Raw genomic sequence first — 20,895 nt, 5'->3', positions numbered from 1 at the left:
ACAAAATTGAAGCTTCCATATCCAAAACTTTCAAGAGAAATAGACAATGGGTTCACACTATGGATGAGCTCAAAAAATACTTTTTTAAGGAAGGTAGAGGAAAAATTGGGAGGAGAAATGAAAGCCATGCAGAAAAATCATGAAAACCAAATCAAAAGCTTGGTGAAAGGTATACAAAAAAATACTGAAGAAAATAATATGCTGAAAACCAGTTTAGGCCTAATGGAAAAAGCAAAAGAAAGGCAAATGAGGAGAAGAATGCCTTAAAAAGCAGAATTGGCTGGTTGAAAAAGGAGATAAAAAAGTTCTCTGAAGAAAATAACTCCTCCACATGCAAACTGGAACTAAAGGAACCTGATGACATTGCAAGAAATCAGGAAGAAATAAAACTCTTCCAAAAAAGCAAAAATTAGAAGAAAATGTGAAATATCTCATTGGAAAAAACAAGCGACCTCAAAAACAGATCCAGAGGTAATAATTTTAAAATTATTGGGCTATCTGAAAGCCACAATCAGGAGAAGAGCCTAGACTTCATTTTTCAAGAAATAATACAGCAAAATTGCCCTGAGATCCTAGAAGCTGAGGGTAAAATAGAAATTGAAAGAATTCACTGGTCACCCCCTGAAAGAGATCCAAAACAAAATCTTCCAAGAATATTATAGCCAAATTCCAAAACTCCCAAATCAAAGAGAAAATTCTAAAAGACGCCAGAAACAAACAATTCAACTACCAAGGCTCCATAGTCAGGATTACACAGGATCTGGCAGCATCTACATTAAGGGCTCATAGGGATTGGAATATGATATTCCAGAAGGCAAAAGATTTTGGTTTGCAACTGAGAATCAATTACCCAGCAAAACTGAACATATTATTTCAGGGGAAAAGATGGATTTTCAATGAAACAGGGGACTTTCAAACTTTCCTTTTGAGACAACCAGAGCTGAACAGAAAGTTTGATCTCCAAGTACAGGACACTGGTAAACCATGGAAGGAGTGGAAGAGAGAGACTAACCATGAGAAACTTGATGATGTTGAACTGTTTGTATTCCCGTATGGAAAGAAGATATTGATAACTCCTATGAACTTTCTCATTTATAAGAGCTGTTAGAAAGAGCATTTATAGATAGGACATAGGAAGGAGTGGAATATAATGGTATGATGTGGTAATGGGATGGAGTCAATGGGTGATGGGGGAAAGTAATGGGAGGAAGGAAAAGGAGATGAAGAAGCTGAGAGATTTCACAAAGGAATCAAGAAAAAGCTTTTCACTGGAGTGGGTGGGGGGGGTGAGGCAAGGGGGAGTGAGTGAGCCTTCATTCTCATCTGAATTGACTTGGGGAGGAAATGGCAGACACACTTAATAGGGTGAGGAAATCTATATTGCCCTGGAGAAGGATGGGAGGAAATGGATGGGATGAAGGGGAATGGGGGGAGGGATGGGGGAAAAGGTGATAGAAGAGAGGGCAGATCAAGGGAGAGGGAACTCCGATTCAACACACTTTTGGACAGGGCCAGGATGAAAGGAGAGAGAGAGAATAGAATAAATGAGAGTGGGGAGAAATAGAGTAGAGGTACAGCTAGTAATAGCAAGTGTGGGAAAAATATTGAAGCAACTTCTCTGGTGGACTTATGATAAAGAAAGCAACTTACCACAGAGATAGAGCCATTGGAATCTGAACACAGACTGAAGTACAATCTCTCTCTCTCTCTCTCTCTCTCTCTCTCTCTCTCTCTCTCTCTCTCTCCCCCTTGATGTTTCTCATCTTCTTGGTTGGAGGGGCTTATGTTTATTCTTATGTTTACTCTTATAACATTCAATTTACATCAGTGTGTGGCATGGAAAAAATGTAGAGACTGTCAGACAGCCTTCTCTGGGGGGTAGGGAAGGAGGGGGGGAATTGTAGAATTCAGAGCCTTGCAAAAAATGATGGGTACATATCACTATTGTATGTAATTGGAAAACAAATAAAATGTTAACAAGTTAAAAAAATAATTACAAAATTAATGCAAGTAAAAATGCCAGGAAGGTGGTGCTAAAGGGTAACTATCCAGAGCTACAAAAAAAGAAGAAAAGACAAATGTCCCCAACATTCCAGTTGTTACACAAGGTATTTTTATTATTTTAGGTAGTTCAAATATCTTTGAAAAGTTCACCTAAGAAGGGATAAATTTGATCTCTACACCATCATTAACATTTCATGACCTTTGAAATTGTTATGAAGAAGACTGAAAGCAATACCCTAATATTATTGATATATAGATGAACTATTTTTAGATTAAAGATACTCAGAAATAGAATGTATGACAACAGTATGTCTAAGGCAAACCCACTGATTGAGTACATTTAGCAGAAGCTATATCTGAACTCTCCCTAGTCTAGGTTGTTGTGTTTTTTTTTAAATTTTCCCTGGCTTCTTTCAAGATTCAGGTAAAATCCAACAGGATTTAATAGGAGGTCTTTCCTAGTTCCACAAGTGTTTTCCCTTATCAGATTATCTTTCACCTTCAGTGTTTTTAGTATCTATATAAATGCATGTGATTTACATATTTTATCCCTCATTAGAATGTGAGCTTGTGGGGGCCAGGGGCTGTTTATTTTTTTCTGTCAGCACAGAAACAGGTACTTAGTAAATACTTAAAAGTTTACTCATTGGAAAATTGATTTCCCTGTTCCCAACAACACTGGAATCATCTATTTCATTTCTTTCTAACCTGTTTGAGATATAATAAATTATTATTCTCTTAAAAAAGGGAAAAGAAAAATTAACTTTGGACAATTCAATTGTGCATCATATATTCACTAAGATTGAGGAACTGATTTCTAGCATAGTAACATGAGGAAAGTACTAAAACTTATGATACATAAGGAGGAAAAAGCTTAAAATAATCCCATATTTACCCTAGGTTATTAATAAATCAAAGAAAACACAAGATAATATTAAAATTGTACATGGATATTTAGAAAAAAGAGTAATGGGGATATTCTCAAAAAATTAATTTTGAAACACCAAGAAAAACAATTGACTACAAAAAGAAATAAATAGAACTCTGTAAATAGAATAATAGATACACAAAATAAACACACTCATAAAATCAGGTTTGGAAAAGATAGGAAAATAAAGTAAAAAAAATAAAAATTTATATATATATATATATAATATAAGTGTAACATTCAGAATGAACTGACAAGATAAAGAGTGTAAAAGATATTTCCATTTTTGTTGCTATATTGACAGAAAAAGAAGGATCAAAGAAGGGATAGTGTCACAGGGTTGATTTGACATTGATAACTGACAACAGAGGGAAGGCAGACATCCTTAAAATTTACTTATATTAATTCTTTCTTCTTTGTCAAGGAGAATATATTTTTTTGGAAAGATCATAGCAAATATAGCTCTTACAGGGATAAATTAAAAGAACACGTGTTGCCCTTGATGGCTTCAAGTCATCCAGTTATCTAGTCATTTAGCTGTTTAATACATTAAGATGAACATTTGGGGTTACCTTATCAAAGATATTAAAATGGTTAGCCATTTCTTTCTCCAGCTTACAAATGAAGAAATTGAGGCAAAGAGGGTTAAGGGTCATGCAGTGAATCTCTGAGGGTGGATTTGAACTCAGATCTCCATGACTCCAAATCTAGGACTCTATCTAACTAGCCACCTCATTGTCCATCAAAAGAAGAAGCCGAACTGATTGCTGAGTCATTTTCAATATTTCAAAGACAAAAGGAATCACAGGAGATGAAAAGTGGAAATGTTTTTCAAATTTTTTTATAAAAGGAACAGAAATTGAGTCTATAGATTTTAGCCTGGTGAAACTCCTGGGAAAATTTATTTAGGGGGTAACTAGTATACAATTGAAATGGAAAATGATATTTATAAAGAGCTAGTATAATTTCAAAAAGAAGTGGTAATGCCAGATCTATATTAATACTATTTTTGATAAGATTACAAACCTAAAAATTCTGAGAAATGCATTAGTTACACTTTACCTAGATTTCAGAAAAAAATATTTCATAAAATCTTCCATGTAGTTCTTTTAGAAAAGATAAAATGATGTGCGTTAAATCAAAGGATATTTAGGTGGACCTGGAACTAGTTGAATAGCTAGTACCACATGTAGGTACCTTTGCTTCACTCTGTGCTATTTTGTAATATTATTAATGACTTGGATGAAGTAAAGATCATATGTTTAACAAATTTGCAGAGGACATAAAGCTAAAATTATATCTAATCAGTATTCAAAATAATCTTAACAGGATAGAACAGGTCAAAAAATGCAATGAAATTTGAAAGAGTAAAAGTACAATTATTCAGTTAAAGTATATATAAAAATAAAAGATGAAGGGGGAATAGCTTGAACATTTATTTTATCTAAAGACATTGGTGCAGACTTTTTGAATAGACTACAAGATCTATTTCAGGTGATAATGTCCACCTTACCTCCATATTATGCAATGATCAGAACATATGTAAATAAAATAGTATATACTTCAGCCACCACATTTCGCAAAGGGCATTAGTAAGCTAAAGAGGAAAAGGAACAGGAGAGGTACAGGGGAGGAATTAGGAACTGGAAGGCAAGATGATAAGAGATTCCTACCTGACGAATATCTGTCAAAGAAATTTAAAATGTTTTAGTGTGGAAAAGAGAAGACTATGGGGCAACTTAGCAGCTATCTTCCAGCACTCACCATAGGATTCAACTTGTTTCATATGGTCCCATAGACAAAAACTAAGAATAATAGGTGGAACCTAAGAGTAAAATTTAGGTTCAATGTAAGGAAATATCACAGTTTCTGAAAAATAAAAACTGAAAGAAGCCACTGAAAAGTCAATGGGGGAGACATATGTAAATATTCTAAAAGACCCTATAAACAAGATTTGTATAAGAGAAATGTTATCAATAATATTAGAAGTGTTTATGAACAAAAAAAATTCTTGGTTTGGGATGGCATAGAGAGATAGGACAATACTTATCGATAATAGGAAGAAGGTACAGCTGGATTTATCTTGCTTTGTTTCTGTCTTCTCTGCCAAGAGCATGCTATTTGGACTGTAAAGAACAGAGAAAATATGTTTCTTCGAAAGTTAAGAGACCACCTCACTTTACTTGATGACTTAAAATAATCTATTTGAGATTAGTTATTCAATTTTAGTTCCTTTAATCCTTAAAAGTGACACCAAATGAATAATTTTGGTTATTTGAAATTAAAGTTTTCTTGTATAAATAAAGTATATGCAGTTAAGAATAGGAGGAATACAGAAAATTGGGAAGCAACTTTCATGGACCATCTCTAAGATAGAATGTGTTGGAATATTGTTGTGATGTAGGAAATGCTAAGCTGTCTGATTTGGAAAAGTACAGAGAGACTTAAATTATGAAGGAGGATGTTGTTCACCTTAGAGAAACAGATGACAGGTGGAGATAAGCATGGTACCGACTTACACACACACACATGTATGTATATGTATATGAGTCCACATATGTGTTATTATAGATATGTAAACAAATGCATGTATGTGCATATATATGTGAGCTTTGTGTGTGTGTGTGTGTGTGTGTGATTGTGTGTGTATCCATGATAACCTTTTATGGGTTAATGGGGGAAGGGAAAGGAAAAAAATAAGGTAAAAAGTGCAAGGCAGAGAACAAAGGAAAACCAATCAGGAAACAAAAAAAAAAAGCTGAATAACTTTGAATACAATGAGTATCATTTAATATACAGACTTTCTTGTAATGGAAAATTTTTTTCTATAGAATCCTCTCTTATGTTCTGCTGTGTACATGGAGATGTTATTTTTTTTTCTTTTCTTTTCTTGTTTTGTATTTAAATTTAAAATTTTTAAAAATATAAATCATCATATTTCATTGGATATAAAATCTATGAACTTTAAGGAACACTAAGGCAAGAGTCTTAAAACCCTGTGTACATCCTCTATGATAAATTCTAGAAGGACATGAAAAAGAGTGGCACAGATAAATGAACATATTAAGTTGGTGCTGTGTATCAGAGTAACTTCACTCATTATTTCTGTGACAAGATCACAGATCCAAGCATAATACCAAAGGAGAAAAAATGTAGTGCTAGCATCTTCCCCTTGAAATTTTTGTCGAATTTATACTGTATATATTTTGTTTGTACATAGTTCTTTTCAAAAAAAGTAAATAAATACTACTATCATGGGAGTAGAAGTAGCAAAATGAATTATACAATCTCTAGAAGCTACAAAGGAAAAAATAACAGCAAGTGAAAAATGTTTATTAAGTTAAAAATAATAACAATGAAATAACCCTGAAGAGAATTTTTTAAGGTATAAGAAATGAAAAAAAATGAAAGCAGAATTTCAAGAAATGGGAGAAATGATGTTGGCAGAGCTGGCCTGAAATACCATGGATTAAACTTTGCAATGATCCTCTATAGATGAATCAATCTATTTTCTAAGACTAAATTGCAGAATGATAGGATACATCAAAGAGAAGAAGTGAAATAAGGTTAAAGGACAATGTGTGATGTACATTTTCCAAGTCAATGGCAAACTACAAAGGGAATATACTGTAGATTCTAAGAAGATATAAAAAAGGTTCTTAGAGAAGGGAAAAATAGCAAATGTAGAAATTGAAAGAGGGAAAAAGAGGTGGAGAACTCAACCCAGTAGGGAATGATATTTACCCTGAAGACCACTCCGCAGAGGGAAGGGGTATATTCTTTAATGGAAGATGGGGATTTTTAAGAGGCCTAATCTACAGAGAATTGGTGCACAGGGAGACCACCATCTCTGAAAGCATTTGTCTGCATGGATAAGGACCAACATCCTACCTAAGGAAAAGACAATCAAGGTTCTGGAACAACCTGAATCCAGAAGGGTGAGAGGGCATGAACCCAGAGAAGAAATTGCTTGATAAATGGGAATGATTTTTGGTGGGGAGATAGGTTAACTAAATAGGTAAAATTGTTCAGGGGTTTTGAAATGAATTTTTTTTACATTTCACAGCCCTTCTATTGTCACTAATTCTTTCATGAATATATACTTCTAAAAGTGAGACCCAACCAAAACGTGGGTGAGACAAGATCTATAAAAGCAAGAATAGAGAAAGTGGTTAGAAGACAGTCTCATATTATACTTTAGAGGTATCAATTCAATAAGCAGCAAACAAAGATGTTTGTTTTAAAAGGAATCATTAAGTATATAGACAATGGATCAAAGTATAAGTCAATAAAATAAAGTGAAGATAATTAAAGAAGACCACCCAACTAATCCTTCTTAAGAAAAGGTGTCAAAAAAAGAAGGGAAAAAAATTAACAAGCAGTACAAGTTGACAGAGAGCAGGAGAGGTGATTTTGAGACATAACTTTTATGTAGTGGAAAAAATAAAACAAAGAAGGTATCCATAATGTGGAGTTTTCTAATTAATATAATGGAATTTTATATCATAAGAAATAACTAATACTGAAAAAGGCAGATATGAACCATAACAAAGTGAAGTGAACAGAACTAAGAACATAATGTACACAATTATAATGAATTGACAAAAATAACAATAAGTGAATGGATGTCACATAACTATAAGGGCCAAATTTGAACCTAGAGAAGGAATGAAAACATGTATGACTCCTGTCATTATAGAGGTGGAGGACAAAGGGTCTGAAATACAGAATATGCAGATTAGTGATCAATTAATCTGTAAATAGGCACTATTCAATGTCAATTAGTTGTACAAATTGGGTTTTTCCCACACATTTAATTTGTTTATTTATTTTCACATTACAGCAATAGTCTTGTTAAAGTAAACATAATCCCTCTCCCCTTCCACAAAGGTAGAGAAACCCCAAGAAAAATAAAGTAAGAAGAAAAAAAAATGTGTACTTCGGTGTGTTCAGATACCTTCAACTCTGTCTTTGGGATGGATTAAATTCTTTATCATGTCCATTAGAGAAGTTGCTACCACATTTTTTATTCCCACAGTTGCCATTGTTAATTATATTTCTCTCTATCCACTCCCACTTATTCTATTCTTTCTCTCTCCTTTCACTCCTTCCTTCCTCAGAAGTATATTATATCTGACTGGCCTCTCCCATAATCTTCCATCTCTTCTATCTATACCCATTCTCCTCTTCCTCTGTCCCCTTTCTCCCATCTCTTTCTTCTCCTTTTTCCTTTGGAGTAAGATACACATTATTGATGTCATTTCCCTCTGAGACATGTTGAATGAGAATGAAACTTCACTCATTACCCCATGAGAGGGGATGTTGAACTAGCTAGTGAACTAAAAAAGGACAAGAGGTAGGAGAGAGAGAAGTAAAGAATTACATAAGTTAAATAAAATGAAAGAGAGAAAAAAGATATCAATAAGTTAAAATTCAAACAAGGGAAAGTAAATATTGAGGGTGGAGGATGAGAGGTGGGATGGAAAAAGGTTGTGTGAATGAGGTTGCTTTAAAGGAGAGTTATTAAAACACATTGCAAGGGGTGGCTAGGTGGCATAGTGGATACCGGCCCTGGAGTCAGGAGTACCTGGGTTCAAATCCGGTCTCAGACATTTAATAATTACCTAGCTGTGTGGCCTTAGGCAAGCCACTTAACCCCATTTGCCTTGCAAAAACCTAAAAAAAATAACTCATTGCAAAGACAAAGTATTGACTTAAAAGAGTTCAGGAAACAAAATAATATTCTAATTCAGGACAAAAATTTCTTCAGATACAAATGGAGGAAAACATAAACCTAAATCTCAAAAATTTTCAAAAGTGTATGAACTAAGGGCAGCTAGGTAGCTCAGTACATAGAGCACCAGCTCTGGAGTCAGGAGAACCTGAGTTCAAATACAACCTAGCTGTGTGACCTTAGGCAAGTCACTTAACCCGATTGCCTTAAATAAAAATTATTTTAAAAGTGCATGAACTAAACAATCTGAAAAAAAAATGAAATAAAGCACTAGATTAGGTAAGAAAATATATTCCCAAAAATCTGTTGCTTACATGACAGAAACAAATCTCATTAAGGTCAGGATGAAGCAAGGATGAACATTATCACCACTATTATTCAATATAGTTCTAGAAATTTAAGCTGTAGAAAAAATGAAGAAATTATAATAGTTAATGAGGAATCAAAACCATCACTCTTTGAGATGATAAAGAATCAGAAAATCCACTAAAAAGTTACTTGAAATAATTACCTTTTGCAAAGTTGAAGAATTTAAAATAAACCATTAGCATTCTGTTATAAAGCCAACAAAGGCCAGCAGCAAGAGTCAGAAAGGGAAATTTTATTTAAAGTAACTATAGACAATATGAAATACTTAGGAGTCTATCTACCAAGACAAACCCAGGCACTATATTCAACACAATTACAAAACACTTTTCACACAAATAAAGTTAGACTTAAACAACTGGAAAAATGTCAATTCCTTACAGGCAAGCTGAGTCAATATAATTAAAATGAAATTCTATCACATTTAATTGACTTATTCAGTGCCATACCAATGAATAAACAAAAATTTATTTGATAGAGCAGGAAAAATAAGAATAAAATTATCTGAAACAAAAATAGGCCAAGAATATCAAAGGATTTAATGGAAAAATACGAAAGAAGATGAATATTGTTAATACTACCAAACAATCTGGTATTGGTTAAGCTGATGATGATGTTTGTCCTTCATCCTCAAAGAAAACCAGGACATTAGGGAGGTGATGCCACAACAAGCACATTAACTGGATTTGAGTAAGGGGGTACTGTGCTAAGTCACCAGCTACACTTTCTCCACCAGAGTCATTTGGATCCAGGGAGCAGATAGGAATCAGAATAACTGGAGATGAACCTGGATGCCAGGCAGTCAGAGTTAAATGATTTGCCTAAGATTACAAACTGGTCATTGTCATTTGACTGGATTTGATCTCCTACTCTCCTGATTATGATATCAGTGCTCTTCTTCTGTGCCACCTAGCTGCCATTCAATCAGTAGAATAGATTAGGTACATTATACAAAACAGTAAATGACCATAACAACCAAGTATGTGATAAACCCAAAGATCACAGCTTTTAGAATAAGAACTCACTGACAAAAATGCTGACAAAGCCAAAAAATGATAGGGCATACATATGATATAGATCAGTATTGCATTTTATACCAAGGTACATGACTTCAACATAAAGGGTGACACCATAAGGAAATTTTAAAAAGTAAGGGTCTAACTGTTAGATGTATGGAGAAGAGAGGAATTTGTGACTAAACAAAAGTTAGGGAACATTATAAAATGTAAAATAGACAATTTTGATTGTATTAAACAATGGACAGGGCATTGGCCCTGAACTAAGGAGGACCTGAGTTCAGCTCCAACTTCAAATATTTGCCATTAAATAGTTGTATTGACCTTGGACAAATCACTTAAACCGGACTGCCTCCAATCCAGGGCCATCTCTGGTTGTCCTGAATCGTATCTGGTCAGTGGACCCAGATGACTCTGGAGGAGAAAATGAGCTTGGTGACTTCACACAGCAACCACTCATTCAAACCCAATTCATGTGCTTATTGTGGTATCACCTCCGTGATGTCATGCTCTTCTTCAAGAATGAAGGACAAACAACCACAACAGCTTAAATGAAATCTCCTATCCATTTTAGGAAGAGGGGAAAGGAAGGGAGCGAAAAAAATTATGAAATCAGAATCTTGTAAAAATAAATGCTAAAAAATTGTACTGATGTGTAATTGTGAAAAATAAAATACTACAAAAATAATAAACACATTACAGGCAATGAAAAGGATATGACAACAAAATTTCTGGTATGGAGCTGAAACAATCATGCAGGAAAAAAATTATATCACTGAAACTAAATGTTAGCAAAATAAAAAAGGAATTAATAAGTTCTTCTTTTCTACAAGACAGAAACTTACAAATAAACATAAAAATGGGCAAGAAAGGAAAATCTTGAAAATTACAGTTGAAAACAAAAATAATGAAAATGAAGGTGACTTTAATTTTTATTTTTTAGAAAGATTTTATTTATTTGAGTTTTAAAATATTCCCCCTAATCTGGCTTCTCTCCCCCAAGCCCCCCCACACACAGAAGAGTCTGTTAGTCTTTACATTGTTTCCATGGTATACATTGATCTAAGTTGAATGTGAAGAAAGAGAAATCATATCCATAAGGAAAAAAATGATGTATGAGAGAAATCAAAATTACATAATAAGATATATAGTTTTTAAATTAAAGTAGTAGTCCTTGGTCTTTGTTCAAACTCCACGTTTGTTTCTCTGGGTACAGATGGTATTCTCTAACTCAGCCCAAAATTGTCCCTTATTGTTACACTGATGAGATGAGCAAGACCATCAAGGGTGATAATCACCCCCATGTTTCTGTTAGGGTATACAAAGTTTTTCTGGTTCTGCTCATCTCACTCAGTATCAGTTCATGCAAATCCCTCCAGGCTTCCCTCAATTCCCATTCCTCCTGGTTTCTAACAGAACAATAGTATTCCATGGCATACATATACCACAGATTGTTAAGCCTTTCCCCAATTGAAGGGCATTTATTTAATTTACAATTCTTTGCCACCACAAACATGGCTGTTATGAATATTTTTGCACAAGTGATGTTTTTACCCATTTTCATCTCTTCAGGTGCCCCGACCCGCGGGACAGAAAAGTGGGGTGTCGAGGAGGACCCAGCCTGAAAAGGAATGGGTGAGAATAAGGAGAGTGAGACCCAAGGATGGTGGATAAGGTCTAAGTTTATTTGAAAAAGGTGCATGCTTATATTTTGTAGAGAAGGAACAAGGGGATTAGCTTAGGGGTGGAGTTGGTATGCCTTGGCCTGAGAGAAGGGATAGTCTGTGGTCTGTTTGTTCTTGATAACAGAGGGTGAGGCCTCTTTCCTTTATCTTGGCCCTTGGTATGCCTGGAATTTTGTTTGCTCGTTTTATCTTATCTGCCATGGGGCTTCTTGGCTCCTGGTATGTCTGGAATTTTGTTTGCTCTTTTCTTATGGGGCTTCTTGGCTCCTGGTATGTCTGGAATCTTGTTTGCTCTTTTCTTATGGGGCTTCTTGGCCCCTGGCATGTCCCCCTTTTTTGTATTAAATTTATGGGCAGGATCCCTGTCTTAGGCTGTGCAACTTGTTTTTCATGCTTGGTATCCGTGACCAGGAGGGGACCTTAGCGAAGTCCTTGTTATCTCCTGTAGGATCTGATGTTCCCAAGTCATGGAGTCACACTAAATCCTGTCATTGGGTATCACTGCAGCCCTTAGGGGGTGCCTTTCCTTGAGCAGATGCGCACATACCAAGGTGGGCGAGGTATAAGAGCAGCGAACCTCAAGGGTTCCATTTGGAGGTCCTCACAGGACCCTTGGCTTTTCAATTGGTGGTATAAGACCGAAACTGGTTTTCCAAGGGCTGAGTCAATTTGGGATTTGATAAAGTTGGTCAGTCTCCTGAAGGCCCATGGTCCAAAAGAAATTAGAATTAGGAAGCCAATTAATGGGCCTAGAAGGCTTGGGAGCAGAGTAGAGAGCCAGGGGGATGTGGAAAACCAATTTTTATACCATGCCTCACCTTTCTCTCTCTCCCTTTTTCTTTTCTCCAGGCTATCCTTAACCCTTTGCAGACTGTCTTCTACCAGGCCAAGTTTATCCTTAAAAAAACAGCATTCTTCCTTTAGTGCCGCGCAGAGTCCCCCCTGTTGTATAAATAACAAATCAAGACCACGTCTATTTTGTAATGCTACTTCAGCTAAAGAGGCAACAGAATCTTTTAGGTGTTCTAACCCTGCTTGAAGTTCTGAGAGATCCTTATCAATAGCTGAGCTAAGCTGGGTGTACTGTGCATTGGAGGAGACTAAGGAGGCAATACCTGTACCAGAGCCAACAAACCCAAGTCCAATCAGGACCGCAAGTGTAACTGCTGTCAGGGGTTCTCTTTTGTCTCTGATAAGGGTACCCCTTCCATGTTCCCAAAATTGGAGGAATTCCTCCGGGTAGTGGACAGTTAGGTGAGGAAAAAGGGAGACAAGGACACAATAGTCCTTTTTCTCAAGGAATTGTTTGGTGTCCACAAAGGTGGTTAGTCCTGATGAGCAGGCAAGATAGGTATTAGGGGGGGCTACAGCATATCTATAGGAAGTATTAATAAGGGTACTTTGGTTACATACTGTGTCTAGCTGAAGGGGGGGAGCATTTGCGGGCCAAGGAGACAATTTCCCTGACCGGAGATTTTTGCAAGAGTGAGGCCTTGGGATTCCGCAGTGCCCCATCTGAGGTCATCTGTTCTGTTGGAGTGTGTGATGTTCCCGAATTGAGCAATACCTTCATAGAAGGGAGGGGAAGAGGAATAGCAGATCCAGCATTCTTCCAATGAAGAATTCTATATCTGGGTCAAAGCTTGCACAGAGGCATGAATGAGGTGATCCAGTACCCAGTTCCTGTCATCTCACAATCCCATTTTTACAATAGAAGTCCCCCGTTCTACCGCATTATGGGGCTGATGAGCGATGGTATCCCGGGCAAACATAAAAGGAGAGGGTCCCAAGCCTCTCTTTTCTATCTTGAGAGCCACAGCCTGTCATGCGATCATCGGACCCCCATACTGCGTCCCATCCACTGTTCCATTCGGATAATCGACAAAGATCTGGGTACAGGGGAAGCCAGGGTGTCATGGAGTCAACTTTTGAGGTACTCCAGATGCGGAATCCTTGAGTGTCTTCGACTGACCAAGTGTAGTTAAGTAGTTGGTATGAGCAGGACAGCGGAAGGAGCAGGCATAGGACGAGTGCCTTCATGCTGGATCTTTTATCTACAAGAGAGCACAGAGGGAGATTCCTCAGGGGGTTCCCTGGGTGGATTATGTAATTTTACTAGAGGCTCGGGTAGCCATCTAGCATTTTGAGCTAGTGAATCATAAATACAGGCATGTCCTTTACCCCAGATAAGGACTGGGTCAGGTCCTTGCCATTTGTTGGAGATGGGATCTCTCCACATAGCCTGTGCATAATTTTGTTCAGTAGTGGGATGCCAAAGGCGATCTGCTGCAGATTTGGCCTTAGCATCAAGGGAGAGGAAATTGAGGACAAAGAGGGCATGGTTAAGAATAGTTTTAGCATTGTTAATCTTGGGGTAGAGTGTCTCTGACCCTTTCTGTAATTTAGTAATCATGTTTTTGAGCGTTTGGTGGGCTCTTTCTACAATGCCCTGTCCTTGAGGGTTTTTCATAAGCTCCCTTAGAAGTTTTATAGGTAGTTGAAGCAATGGTTTGACAACGATCAAAAAAATCAGCCTTCCAGGTGAGGAACTGTCCTCGTGTAAGTACTGCCTGGATGACCCTGAGCCACTCGGAGGGGAGAAGATTTCCCCCACAGGAGATGGCTTCTAGTGCGGAGAGAGTAAAGGGGGCATTAGGCCCATAGGTCTTAACAGCTGTATGTAAGTCTTTCAAACTTTTGAAGTGGATTTTTCTATAATTTAGTGATTTTTGTTCCCCTAGACTATCTGCCACTTCCCTTTCATCTTCCCTGTTCCTATTCTCCTCTTCCTCTTCTCCTTCGCTATGGGAAGACTCGGGGGGCTCAGTCTCTCCTGCATCGGGGTCACTATCATCTTGGCGGGATCTTGTCATGACAGGGAATGCCATCTGTTTTTTATAATTCATGGCAGCTCCTGCCTTATTGAGTGTGGTCATGTTAGGCCCCAGGGGCAGGAAGGCAGGGGCGGTTAGGTATGGAGGGGGAGCGGAGGCTAGGGGCCAGTCTGGGTTATTATATCTAGCGGCCTCTTCCTCAAGTTCTGCCTCATCACCTGGGTCTGGAGGCTCTGAATCTGGGTCCGTTTCTGGACTGGACCGGAGATTCTTATTTCTTGTAAACACTGGGCAGGTTATGGGCTCCTCTGCTGGTGTTATCTCAGAAGGGAGAGGAGGATAGAGGGATTTGCTTGGGGGGATTTCAATAGCTGCTGAGGGAGATTTAGCTGGAGTTTTGGGGGGTTTCGCTTCCTCTTCTTTCAAAGACTTTATAGAGGCTGTACGCGAAAGAGGGCGAAGGCAGGACTCCGCAACTGAAAGAAGCTGTTGTTTTGTGGGGTCCCTGGTGGCGCTTTCCACTATGTCTCTTATAAGACCCCAGTAAGAAAGGGCTGAAACAGGGACGGCATCGGGTCCTTCTATTTTCAATTTCTGATTAAGATCTCTTCCTACTTTCTGCCATTTGCCTAGGTGGATCTCAGGTCCTGTTACCAGAAACCACGGGTATACTTCATCTATAAAAAAGGAAGAATCTAATAAGATCCTTTTTCTTTACTTTAACTCCCCTGTCTTTAAGTGCCAGTTTGAGGTCCCGTATAAAGACCTGTTCTTTAGACAGCTTGGAACCCATGAGAAAAGAATGAGGCAGACGTCACTTACCTGTTCGTGGGGCTCTCTGGAGCAATCAGAGGGGGTCGCGACGATTCTTCTTTATGGGGTCTGCCTGGCGAGGGTCCGTGCCTCGAGCTGCACCCTGGGCGCCACGTGCCCCGACCCGTGGGACAGAAAAGTGGGGTGTCAAGGAGGACCCAGCCTGAAAAGGAATGGGTGAGAATAAGGAGAGTGAGACCCAAGGATGGTGGATAAGGTCTGAGTTAATTTGAAAAAGGTACATGCTTATATTTTGTAGAGAAGGAACAAGGGGATTAGCTTAGGGGTGGAGTTGGTATGCCTTGGCCTGAGAGAAGGGATAGTCTGTGGTCTGTTTGTTCTTGATAACAGAGGGTGAGGCCTCTTTCCTTTATCTTGGCCCTTGGTATGCCTGGAATTTTGTTTGCTCGTTTTATCTTATCTGCCATGGGGCTTCTTGGCTCCTGGTATGTCTGGAATTTTGTTTGCTCTTTTCTTATGAGGCTTCTTGGCCCCTGGCATTCAGGGTATAGACCCAGTGGTGATATTGCTGAATCAAAGGGTATGCACGTTTTTGTTGCCCTTTGGGCACAAATCCACATTGATCCACAGAATTGTTGGATGAGTTTACAGCTCCACAACAATGTATTAGTGTCCCGGATTTCCCACCTCTCTTCCAACATTGATCATTGTTCTTTCTGGTCATAATAGTCAGTCTGAGAGGTGTGAGCTAGTACCTCAGAGATGCTCTATTTTGCATTTCTCTAATAAGTAATGATTTAGAGAAATTTTTCATATGACTATGGGTCGCTTTAATTTCCTCATCCGTAAATTGCCTTTGCATATTTTTGACCATTTGTCAATTGGGGAATGGATTGCTTTTTCAAAATTTGACTCAGCTCTCTGTATATTTTAGAAATGATTGCTTTGTCAGAAATATTAGTTGTAAAAATTGTTTTGCAATTTACTACATTTGTTTTGATCTTGGTTACAATGGTTTTGTCTGTGCAAAGGCTTTTACATTTAATGTAATCAAAATTATCTAGTTTGTTTTTAAAAATGTAATCAAAATTATCTAGTTTGTTTTTAATGTTGTCCATCTCTTTCTTAGTCATAAACTGCTTCCCTTTCCATATATCTGACAGGTAAACTACTCCTTGATCTTCTAGCTTGCTTATAATATTGTTTTTTTCTAAGTTCTGTATCCACTTTGATCCTATATTGGTATAGGGTGTGAGGTGTTGGTCTAATCTAAATTCCTTCCATACTAACTTTTAATTTTCCAAACAGTTTTTATGAAAGAGTTTTTATCTCAATAGCTGGACTTTTTGGGTTTATCAAACAGTAGATTACTCTAAACATTTCCTGCTATAGTACCTATTCTATTCCACTGATCCACCACTCTATTATTTAGCCAATAGCAGACAGTATTGCTTATGCTTTATAATATAATTTTAGTTCTGGTAAGATTAAGCAACCTTCTTTTGCACTTTTTTACATTGAATCCCTGGAAATTCTTGATTTTTTATTTCTCCAAATGAATTTACTTAAAACTTTTTCTAAATCATTAAAGTACTTTTTTTTTACAATTTTGATTGGTAGGGCACTAAACAAGTAGTTTGGTAGAATTGTCATTTTTATTATATTAGCTTGACTACTCATGAATAGGTGATGTTTTCCCAGTTATTTAAATCTGATTTTATTTGTGTGAGAAGTGTTTTCGAATTGTTTTCAAAAAGTTTTTGAGTATGCCTTGGCAGATGGACTCCCATGTATTTTATATTATCTGAAGTTACTTTGAATGGGATTTCTCTATTTCATTCTTTCTTCTGTATCTTGCTAATCATATATAGAAAAGTTGATGATTTATGAGGGTTTATTTTATATCTTGCAACTTTGCTAAAGTTGTTAATAATTTCTAATAGTCTTTTAGATTATGTTTTTGGATTCTCTAGGTATACCATCATGTCATCTGGAAAGAGTGAAAGTTTTTGTCTCTTTCTTCCCAATTCTAATTCCTTCAATTTCTTTTTTCTTCACTTATTATTGAAGCTAATATTTCTAATATGATTTTGAATAGTAGTGCTTATAATGGGCAACCTTGTTTCATCCCTGTTATTGGGAATGATTCCAGCCTATCCCCATTGAATATAATGCTTGTTTGATGGTTTCAGATAGATACTGCTTATTTTTCTAAGGAACAGTCCATTTATTCCTACATTCTCTAGTGTTTTTTAGTAGGAATGAGTGCTGTATTTTGTCAAAAGGTTTTTTAGCATCTATTAATATAATCATATGCTTTCTGGTAGGTTTACTACTAATATAATTAATTTTACTAACAGATTTCCTAATATTGAACCAACCCTGCATTCCTGGGATAAATCCTACTTGATCATAATGCATTATGCTAGTAATAACTTATTGTAATCATTTTACTAAGAGTTTATTTAAGATTTTTACATCTATATTCTTCAGGGAGATAGGTCTATAATTTTCTTTCTCTGTTTTAACTCTTCCTGGTTTAGGTAGCAGCACCATGTTGGTGTCTTAGAGTTAGGCAGAATACCATTTTCACCTATTTTTCTGAAGAGTTTATATAGAATTGGAACCAATGGCTGCTAAATGTTTGATAGAGTTCACTTGTGAGTCCATTTGGACCTGGAGAATTTTTCTTAGGGAGTTCAATAATGGCTTGTTGAATTTTTTTTTCTGAGATAGGGTTATTTAGGTTTTTAATTTCCTCTTCTTTTAATCTGGGCACCATATATTTTTATAAATATTTGTCCATTTCACTTAGATTGTCAAATTTATTGGCATAGAGTTGGGCAAAATAATTCTGAATTATTACTTTAATTTCCTCCTCATTGGTGGTGAGTTCAACTTTTTCCTTTATGATACTAGGAATTTGGTTTTCTTCTTTTTTTTAATCTAATCGACCAGAGGTTTATTAATTTTATTGGTTTTTAATAAAGCCAAATCTTGGTTTTATATATTAATTCAATAGTTTTTATCTTTTGATTCCATTAATTTCTCCTTTAATTTTTAGAACTTATAATTCGGTATTTAATTGGAGGGTTTTAATTTGTTCTTTCTCTAATTTTTTTAGTTGCCTATTTAGTTTATTGATTTCTCTCATTTATTCATGTAAGCATTTAAAGATATAATATATCCCCTTAAAGCCGCCTTGAGTGTATCCCATAGGATTTGGTATGTTGTTTCATTATTGTCATTATCTATGATGTAATAATTAATATTCTATAATTTGTTGTTTGATCCACTCATTCTTTAAAATGAGGTTATTTAGTTTCCAATTAGTTTTGGGTCTATATCTCCCTGGACTAATATTGCATGTGATTTTTATTGCAATATGATCTGAGAAAGGTCAATTGCCTTTCTGCAATTGATCATTAGGTTTTCCACCCTAGTACATGGTCAATTTTTGTGTAAGGGCCATGTACTGCAGAAAAGCAAGTATATTCCTTCCCCATTCACAAGTCTATCAGGTATAGGTTTTCTAACAATCTATTTACCTCCTTAACTTCTTTTTTGTTTCTTTTATATTTAAATTTATCTAAATCTGAGAGTGGGAGGTTGAGCCCTCCCACTAGTAGAGTTTTGCTGTCAATGTCTTCCTATAGCTTTTTCAACTTCTTCTCTAAGAATGTGGATGCTATATCATTGGGTATATTCACATTTAGTATTGAAATTACTTTATCATCTATGGTACCTTTTAGGAGGATATAGTTTCCTTCCTTATCTCTTTTAATGATATCTATTTTTTCAGCTGCTTTTTCTAAGGTAAGGATTGCTACCCCTACTTTTTTCACTTCAAATTAAGCAAAATATATTTTGCTCTCTGCTTCAAATGAGTTTCTTGTAAGCAGCATGTTGAAGGATTCTGGCTTTTAATCCACTCTGCTACTTGCTTAAGTTTCAAGGGAGAGTTCATCCCATTCACATTCAATGTTATAATTACTAAATCTGTATTGCCCTCCATGCTATCTTCTCTCTGTATTTTTCTTCTTTTTCCCCTTTATCCATATTCCAGTGTTTTGTTTATGAATACCACCCCTTCAGTGTATTTGCCCTCCTATATCAACCCCCATCCCCTTTATTTCCCCTCTCCTTTTTTTACCTTCCTCCTTCCCTTCCTTCTGTTAGTTCCCTTTTTTCTCCCCTTTGCTGTCCCCATACTTTTCCTCTTTCAATACTTGAAAGGTAAGATAAGTTTCTTAACTTAAGAGAGTATGTAAGTTAACTTTAAGCCACGTCTGATGAGAAGATGATTCAGATGTTCATAACCTCCTCCTTTCTTCCCCTCTTTTGCAAAAAGTCTTTTGTACCTCTCAATGTAATGTGATTTACCCCATTCAATATCCTCCATCCTCCTGTCTCATTACTGTCCCCCTTTTTAAGGTGGTATTGTTTTTAAATCATTCTATCTGAGTCACAGAAATGTCATGAGGGTCCATCACTTCTGGCTAAGTATATTCTCTCTGATAGAGTTACAATTATAAGAGTTATTAGAGTCTTTCTCCCAGGTATGGATATAGTCAGTTTCATCTTTTTGGATAGTAGGTTTTTTTTTCTTTTACCCTTTTTTTAATCTTTTCATGTGTCTCTTGAACCTCCTGTTTGATGTCCAAATTTCCTATTTAGCTCTGGTCTTTTCATCAGGAAATGTCGGAAGTCTCCTATTTCATTAAATGTCCATCTTTTCTCCTGAAATAGAAGGTTCAGCTTTACCAGATAGTGGACCTTGGCTGCATTCCAAGCTCCCTTGCTCTTCAGAATACCACTTTCTGAACCCTTTGATCCCTTAATGTTATTGCAGCCAGGGCCCGCATAATCCTTACTGTGGCTCCTTGGTATTTAAATTATTTCTTTCTGGCTGCTGGCAGATTTTTTCTTTTATCTAATAGTCCAGGAATTTGGCCACAACATGTCTTGGTGTTTTCATGTTAGGATCTCTTTCCAAAGGGGATTGATGTATTCTTTCAGTAATTATTTTGCTCTCTAGTCCCATGATATCAGGTCAGTTTTCCATCACTAAATCCTGTAATATTAAATCCAGGCATTCTCTTCAATGTTTTCTGGAAGTCCTATAATTCTCAGGTTGTCCTCTCTCAATTGGTTCCCGAGGTCAGTGGTTTTGCTGATGGGGTATTTTACATTTTCTGCTCTTTTTTCTATCTTTTGGTTTTAACAGAATCTTCTTGTCTCATAAAATCATTAGTTTCTATAGATTCCCTTATTTTTTTGGCAAGGCAAATGGGGTTAAGTGGCTTGCCTAAGGCCACACAGCTAGGTAATCATTAAGTGTCTGAGGCCAGATTTGAACTCAGGCACTCCTGACTCCAGGGATGTTGCTCTATTCACTGCGCCACCTAGTCACCTCCCTTCTTTTTTTTGAGAAGAATTTTCTTCATTTGCCTTTTGCAATGCCTTTTCCAATTGGTCAATTCTTTTTCTGAAGGAGTTTTCCATTTGCCCAAGTGTAGATTTGAGAGAATTATTTTCTTTTTGCATTTGTCCA

This window comes from Macrotis lagotis, chromosome 1, assembly GCF_037893015.1.
Source record: "Macrotis lagotis isolate mMagLag1 chromosome 1, bilby.v1.9.chrom.fasta, whole genome shotgun sequence".
Lineage (NCBI taxonomy): Eukaryota > Metazoa > Chordata > Mammalia > Peramelemorphia > Peramelidae > Macrotis > Macrotis lagotis.
The sequence above is the reverse complement of the archived record's forward strand: the minus strand, read 5'-3'. Positions refer to the sequence as shown.